The following is an 8,652-nucleotide window of genomic DNA, read 5'->3' as shown; positions in this document are numbered from 1 at the left end:
AAGGAAGGACACAAAGCCAACCACACCAAAACCAACTAGACTCCTAATGAACACAGAGAATCAGACCTTAAAATAGCAGACACTCATGACCTGAACTGTATCTACAAAACTACAGGGAACCAGAGACAGGCAACCTTGAGCACTAAACACGGAGACATTCAACCGACAGAAACAAACAAAAACCCCATCTGGCCAGCACTTTATGTTTATATCCTGCATCCTCATATTGGAGATTCTCTGAGCATTTTATTATAGTCATTAAAACACTAAATTTACAGTTTTGGAGTTGATAGGAAGGAGCACTTTATTTCAAAGAAATTCTCAAATGTATAACTTCAAGTCAGACACTCCATAGTTTTCCATAACTATGAGCAGTACTTTGATGAGACAACACTGTCTCTAAAGGGCGAGGCAACTACAAGTTCTCTTATCAAGCCCTTATTGTGAAAATTCCTACAGTAGAGCTGACAATATTGTTGTGATTCTGTAAACCCCACCCCTCAGTTACCTGGAAATAGAGAGATATGCTCCGCCCCAGTGACCTAACACTATAACAGGGGCTGCTTGCCCCCTCTCCTCTCTTTCTTCTCTCTCTGCTCCTACAACACTCTTAACTCTCCCATGACCTGAAAAAAAAAAACTCTATTTTGTACTATACCATCCTGTGGCTGGTCCCTCAGAGAAAAGGGATCCCAACATGGGCCCCCCAAGAGGTGTCTCCCTTGCCCCCTGGCCTCACCACACCTCCCTGCGCCATATTCCCCCTTCATCCTTTTTCTAACATTGGTGCTGAAACCCTAAATTTTATCTTTTAACAACAAATATGGCTCAGTTGATAAAGAGCTCACATCAAAAGCATGGAGACCCAAGTTGAATCTCTCTGTTGTGGGGGGGGGGGTATCTAGCGTAGAGACACATGTATAATGACTCAAAATCTTTTCTTTCCTACCATTCCTTCAAACCTGAAAAACGGTTAGCTGACTAACTAACATGATGTATCTCTGTGCACAGAGACGTGTCTCGAAGAAAATGTGAAGCAACAGTGACTCAGTTTGCCTGACTCTAGTCCAAAGAATTTAAGAAGTTGGTAAGACTCCCAAGCAATGGTGAGTCTGAACAGGAATGGGAAAGGGAGAGTAGCTTATAAAAAGAGAAGGAGGAAAAAATAAAGATAAGAAATGAAAAGAAGAAAAAGTTGCTGCTTCAAGAGGAATGATACTAACGTTGCCCTTGGGCCTCCTACGTGGCATACACATGTATGTACACCTACATACATACTCTAACACACACACACACACACACACACACACACACACACACACACACTACACCTTTCTACTCAAGGGCATGCGTGTGAAGCATACCACAAACCCTATGTTCTTGTGCTGTTTCCTCTATAAATCTTGCATACAAAAGAAATCTGTCACCCTTGCCTTGTGTCTCTGTTCACTGCATGCAGAACAACTGGAAGAACAGTTACAGGCGGACAGGGAACTCCCAGAGATGAGTCACATGCAGGACCATGCCATGGGGCTCTCCGGCCTGCTGCCTTGCAGCCGTTCTGGCCTCTGCAAGTCCACAAAGCTATTGGCACAGGTGGAAAATTCTCTGAGGATACAGTGCTTTCCAAACTTGCCCCTGCCATTAAGTTTCTCATGAGTACTGAATTCCTGCTGTTATTAAACTCCTGTTACCTTGGCAATTTTAATATTTTGCTTAAAAAAAAAAAAACAACCCAGATCTCACCATTATTCACAACATTCCCACCTTAAATTTTTAGAGTGCATTTTAAACCAGTAAAAACAAAAGGCATCTTGTTTTGTTTTAAATCCATACAGCTTTGGGTTTTGTTTTTCTAATGAATAAGCCAAGTATTATCCACAAACATATATATATATATATATATATATATGTGTGTGTGTGTGTGTGTGTGTGTGTGTGTGTGTGTGTGTGTGTGTGTCTATGATACATACATAAATATATATACATACATACATATTTATATATATCATACCTATAAACATGTTTTGTTCAATGTTTTTAGTCCCTGTTGCTAAGGCATGTCCTCTTACCTGGGGGGTAGGGAAAATAAATTCTACCAACAGAGAGAATTTGTGAGTGTGTGTGTGTGTGTGTGTGTGTGTGTGTGTGTAACCTGTCTTGCTATTTATTATTTCAGACACTATACCTGTGGTAGAAAGATCACAACTAAGTTTATTCATTTAGTAGAGGATAAAAATTCAGGATAGTGTCTTAAGAGATGAGGAGATTGGAGAAGCCGTTCCTGATGTTAGCCAAACCAGTTTAGAGTTCTGCAAATTTGCTCTAGATAACAGTGTTCACGTGTGTGAGAATATTTTGTAGAATCAAAAATAAATAATTTTGTGGTGACTCAGAAATGTTTGTTTCCTGTTGACAAGTCCTTCAAAATAGAATGTTAGCAATTAGTCAGCATAGTATATTCCTATGAAGAGAAGCACTCATCTTGGAGAAAAATTAAATAAAACAATAATGTCTTAGTTTTCACCACTTGCTGGTCGAAAGTGCGTGAATTCTGCATGATTCCTAAACTGTAGTGTGGTGCAGACTGTGAATGAATGAACCTTCATGAGGCAAAGTGGGGCGTCATGGTGGCTCAGCGTGTCTGTTTGCCTTTGGTCTTCAGTTCTTAGCCTTGTGAAGTCAGAGCTATGTTGTCATAGCTGGGAATTTTTTGGGCTCATAACTATCCCTAAAGAGAATTTGGCTTGGACTTGGGAGAGTTTTGCCTTTGCACATCTTTGCCCATATTTAATTCTGTAGGAAAACATAAGACATACTATAAAAATATTCTTATACTGCCCGCTAAAAATGTGAATGGAACTAGAGAATATCATCCTGAGTGAGGTAACCCAGTCACAAAAGAACAGACATGGTATGCAGTTACTGATAATTGGATACTAGCTCCAGAAAGGTCTAAATACCCAAGAAACCACGCACAGAACTTATGAAGCTCAAAAAGAAAAAAAGGCCAAAATGTGGAAGCCTCAGTCTTCTTAGAAAAACAAAGAGAAAAAGAAAAAAAAAGAAAAAGAAAAAAATGTGTATTCATCATATATTATTATGTAACAAATTTTGTGAGCTATAATAATATTTCATAAAATAAATAAATTAAAAATGTGAATGTAAAAGATAAAGGAAAAATAACCATGTTTTAAATTTGGGTCATCCAATGGTGAGTTTCCTACCTCTCTGTTGGAGGTCGGCCCCACCGCTCCATTTGATTTTTGTCTTCCTTTGGCCTGAGCCTGTAACTTGCACTGACATAGAGAAAATAGTCTGAAAGGAGGACCAGGTAGAAAGGTGACCTAGATGATCACCATAAAGCCCAGTGGCACTAGTCTTAAGTCCATCATTGCTTACTTGATGTAACTCTTCTACATGCTTTGGATTAACTGCTAATGTTCATGTACTCAAAAATTAGCATGACTGTTACACTTGTCTCTCAGACATGGAAACTGAGGCACACAGATTTGAAGTGACACATGAACAGGCCACTGTAAGTGTGTGGAAAAGCTGGAAGTCAGTGGTTCCTGAAGCTGGGAACTGGGTGGGGGACTGCTTAGCTGAGTTTTATTATTTTTATGAATTTATTTAATTGGACAAGGAAAAAAAATGATTATATCCAGGGAACCATAAATAACTAGAAGCAGACACAGTAAACTCAAGAGGCTCGCCAAAGTCGGTAACAGGAGTTCTGCCAAATAAACACAAAGCAGGTGATTTTATCAACTCCCATTTGTCTTTAGGATGGAGTTCAAATAAACCAATTACTTAGTTCCCGAAGAACTATGGGGTCAGTTAACCTAGGCCGGGTTCTACATCTACAAAATGAGTAGAGTAATAAATAATTCCTCTCTGGCCTCATTCCTATGAGTTGCTGGGTTGTGGGAGAATCTAACAGATAAGGTATAGAGAGCTCCACTGTTGCAGTGTGGGAGATGCCACTGTCCAGGTTATTTAACATGTATCCACAGAAAGTTCCAGATCAGTCCTTACTCAGAACTCTATGTACATATGGCACCTTAACTGTTGATTTAAAGCACAGCTACTGAAGATCCACAGACCCACTGTGTGCTAGACACATCAAGGTATTCAATCAGTGAAGCCCCCTCCCCAGGAATCCTCTGAGTTACAGTTCCATTTTACACATGGGGAAACTGAGGCATGGATCAGTTGCTATGCATATAGCTACACTGCTACAGATAATAAGTGAATAAGCAAGTTTAAAAATATGCTCTCCAGGAATATGTTCACAGAGGAATGATCAATGCTACATGAATCTGCCCTCTTATGCACGGTAGCCTCCTGAATGTAAATCATGCACATGTAACTGTAATAATTAAGACCGTGCAACCATTTACTATTATCCAAGAGTCACTAATGTGTATCCTGCTCCCTTTAGCGAGGACTGTACTACATAATCTCTAGAGAAAAATGAAAAGGGCACAGATTTTTTCCAACCAATTAGAGCTCAATAGGGATTTTCAGAAGCTGTTAGCATTGGTAAATGTTTTAAGTGGTATGTGTGTGTTTGCGGCATGCATTTGAGTGTGCAAGTGTGTAGATTGATACTTGTACACGTGGGAGACAGAGCAGGATATCCAGGCTCTTCTGTTGCTCTAAGTCTCTCATCAAACTGGAGGCTTGTGGTTTGAACTAGTCTGGAATTCCAGGGAGCTCTCAGAAAGAATTTGTGTCATAGGACTCATGACACTGGGATTAGAGAAATAAGCTATGACCCTCAGCTTCTTACTTCAATGCTGAGGACCGGTGTCCATTTCTCTATGCTTTCAGAGGAAGTACTTTTACCCACTGAGGCATCTTCCCATCTCTTAAGCATTAAAATTTCATAGCTGTATTATGCATGTAAATAAAATGAGATTGTTAAGAAAAAAAACAAATTTCTAAGATTTTAGTGCCATTTTATGGACACTTGTTCAACATGTACTTGCAGGAATATAACCAGGGTTCAAAGTCCAGTAAGATACACTAGTAAGAAAATTGCTTCAATGAAATATTGTAAAATTATATGAGAGCACCAAAAAACAGAGTCATATGAGAGCTGCTTAAGGAACCTATAGAAATGAAAGCTCTCATAGCATAGCTAGAAAAGTTAGACTCTAAATTTACCTAAACGTTAGATGAATCTGCTCATATTCACCAGCTACGTGGTTTTGAGGTTGGTAGTGTGGAAAGAATGGGCAACAGAGGAGACAGACAAGCAGTGAGAATAGAGCTACAAGCCAAACAGCTTTTGTTCAGCTGCTTTGTTCCCTCCAGGTCAAAAATCTGCTTCCTGCCCCATTGTGCTGGCTTAAGTTTGTTCCCTTCTGTGTTTTTGCCTCCATCTCTGGGACTCTTGTCACATGTATTTTGCTTTGGTAGTTTTTATCAAGTCTTAGCTGCTGATTCTTCTACTTAACACTTTGTATTAGCCATGGTTAATGTGTACAGAAAAAGAGTAGAAAGTCTCAGATTTTCTATGTGCCTCCACCCTCCATCCCACATACAATTTTCTTGTGTACATTTAGTGTTAATGTGGTACCTTCATTATGAGTCATAAACTTCATCCTGGCACCAAAGTTTCCTTGTGCTCATCATTCAGAGCACTTTGGAATCCGCACATATGGATATATGCATGTATGCACCACTACAATATCTCAGAGAATAGTGACAGTGCCTCAGCAATACCTTGTGCCCCACCTCTTTATCCCTGCTACCGATTTGCATTGACTAGAAAATAGAAAAGAAAGAAAAAAGAAAATTCAATGAATTCCCACTCAAGAAAGCCTATAAGATCTTGTTTTCATTTCATATTTCTTTATTGTTATTCCTTAATAGGTTATCATCATCATTTTCTCCAATTTTTAGATGTCTCTTTGAATATATTTATAATAATCTGTATTACATGTTTGCTTAGCACACCAAGTATCTCTGACACTTTTAACTATTATTAAATACTATCTGGGCTTTATATTCTCTCTCTCTCTCTCTCTCTCTCTCTCTCTCTCTCTCTCTCTCTCTCTCTCTCTCTCTCTCTCTCTACTACATGTCTTATGATTTTCTATTGAAAGATAGGAACTTTAATCAGTTAAATGACAAATCTCAAAGTCAGTTCTTTTGTCTTTTTGGTATTTATTATTAATTGCTGCTATTGTTGCTGTTGCATTTTATTTAGTGACTTGCTGAACTAAATCTATAAAATATCTATTCATATTTGGCCACTGAAGACTCATCATCCCAGTTGATAGCTAATAATTTTTGGACAGAGATTTTTTTAAATGTCTTTAGTTAGTTTCTTCAGCTTTGCTGGGTGGTCTTTGTGTGAGCCATGGGGCACACAGTTAAAGCTTGGATAGCTTCCAATGCCACTGTAACCTTCATTCCTGCTCCTGCTGAGAATCTCAAGGTTAGCCAAAGGTGAAAGATAGTTACTCTCAGATTTAATGTGGGAGTGACTTTCTATTTTCTGAGGACTCTATCAAAGCATTTAAGTCTCCTGTGGACTTCTTATACTCAGCTTTCTTTTTTTTCTTTTATTTTTTTTTGAATTTTTAAATGTACCCTTTGCTTGCTCTCAATGTTGTATTGGTCACAGGTATCTACCACAACAAACAATGACCACTGATTGCTTTCAGCAATTGTGTCTGAGACAAAGCTGTTCAACAGTAAGTGAATTTGGACTTGAGTCAAATAAAGATTATGTGGAAGTGCAGGCTGGGAAGAGCTCCAAACCCAAACAACATTGCCAGAGCTTTCTAATCTGCAGCTTTGCACAGTGGAAAACCATTCTAAGATTGTGGGTTTTCCAGATTCCCACAGACCTAGGGAGAGGGCACTGAGAGGGAGGTGAATTAAGCTACCCAAACGCTCACTGTACTTACTGGCAGATGGTGTTTTTCTTGAATGGGTTTCTTACATTCTTGATGTTTGTTTAATGTCTACAGCTCTGAAAAGGTTGATTTTGACCACCATTATAGTTTTGTTATGGTTTCCATAAAGTAGATTTTCAGAGAGACTTTCTACACCATTGCAAGTTATTTTGTGATTTTATTCTTTTATCCAAATAGCACTACCTGCATTGCCCCCAAATTGTGTGGGATAATAAGCTACATGCATGCAGAATATGAAAAGAAACCCAAGAGAATACCTAGAAACCAAGTGATTCAATATACAAACTACAGAACAGCCATCAGCTAAGATACAATTCACTTGTTCAATGCCATGTTGTTCAGTTCATTTTAGTTACTACTAAAAATCTATTATCAAAATCATGGTCCCAGATGTCTTTCAACAGAAGAGTGAATACAGAAAATGTGGTACAGTTACACAATGGACAACTACTCAGCTATTAAAAAACAACCTTCATAAAATTCTTAGGCAAATGAATAGAACTAGAAAATATCATCATTAGTGAGGTAAGCTGTCTTAGTCAGGGTTTCTATTCCTGCACAAAACATCATGATGAAGAAGCAAGTTGGGGAGGAAAGGGTTTACTCAGCTAACACTTCTACATGTTGTTATCACCAAAGGAAGTCAGGACTAGAACTCAAGAAGGTCAGGAAACAAAAGCTAATGCAGAGGCCATGGAGAGATGTCGCTTTCTGGCTTGCTTCCCCCTGGCTTGCTCAGCTTTCTTTCTTATAGAATTCAGGTCTACCAGCCCAGGGATGGCACCACCCACAAGGGGCTAAACCCTGCTCCTTGACCACTAGTTGAGAAAATGTCTTATAACTGTATCTCATGGAGGCATTCCCTCAACTGAGGCTCCTTTCTTTGTGATAACTCCAGCTTGTGTCAAGTTGACACAAAACCAGCCAACAATACATAACTCAATCACACACACACACACGCACACACACACAACCATAATATGCATTCACTGATAAGTGGATATTAGCCCAAAAGCTCAGTTTACCCAAATACAATTCACAGATCACATGAAGCTCAAGATGAAAGAAGACCAAAGTACAGATGCTTCAGTTCTTCTTAGAAGGGAGAACAAAATTATCCACAGGAGGAAAGACGGAGACAAAATTTGAAAGAGAGTCTGAAGCAATGACCATTCAGAGACTGTCCTACCTGGATATTTAGCCCACATACAGCCATCAAACCCAGACAATATTGCTGATCCCAAAAAGTACATGCTGACAGAGTAATGATATAGCTGTCTCCTGAGAGGCTCTGTACAAATACAGAGGCAGATGCTCACAGTCATCCACTGAACTGAGAAACAGTGTTACCAGTGGAAGGAGGAGTTAGAGAAAGGATTGAAGGAGCTAAAGGGGTTTGCAGCCCCATAAGAATAACAATACCAACCAACCAGAGCATCCAAGAACTAAACCATTATCCGATGGCTCCAGGTGCATATGTAGTAGAGGATGGCCTTGTTGGGTATCAGTGGAAATAAAAGCCCTTGGTCCTGCCAAGACTGGATACTCCAGTGAAGGGGAATGTCAACGCAGGGAGGTGGGAGGGGTTAGATGGTTGGGGAACCCTCTTAGAAGCAGAAGGAGGGGGGATGGGATAGGGTTTTTATGAAGAGGAATCTGAGAAAGGGGATAACATTTGAAATGTAAATAAAATATATCCAATAAAAATCATAAGCTT

This window comes from Micromys minutus, assembly GCF_963924665.1.
Source record: "Micromys minutus genome assembly, chromosome: 5".
Classification (NCBI taxonomy): Eukaryota; Metazoa; Chordata; class Mammalia; order Rodentia; family Muridae; genus Micromys; species Micromys minutus.
The sequence above is the reverse complement of the archived record's forward strand: the minus strand, read 5'-3'. Positions refer to the sequence as shown.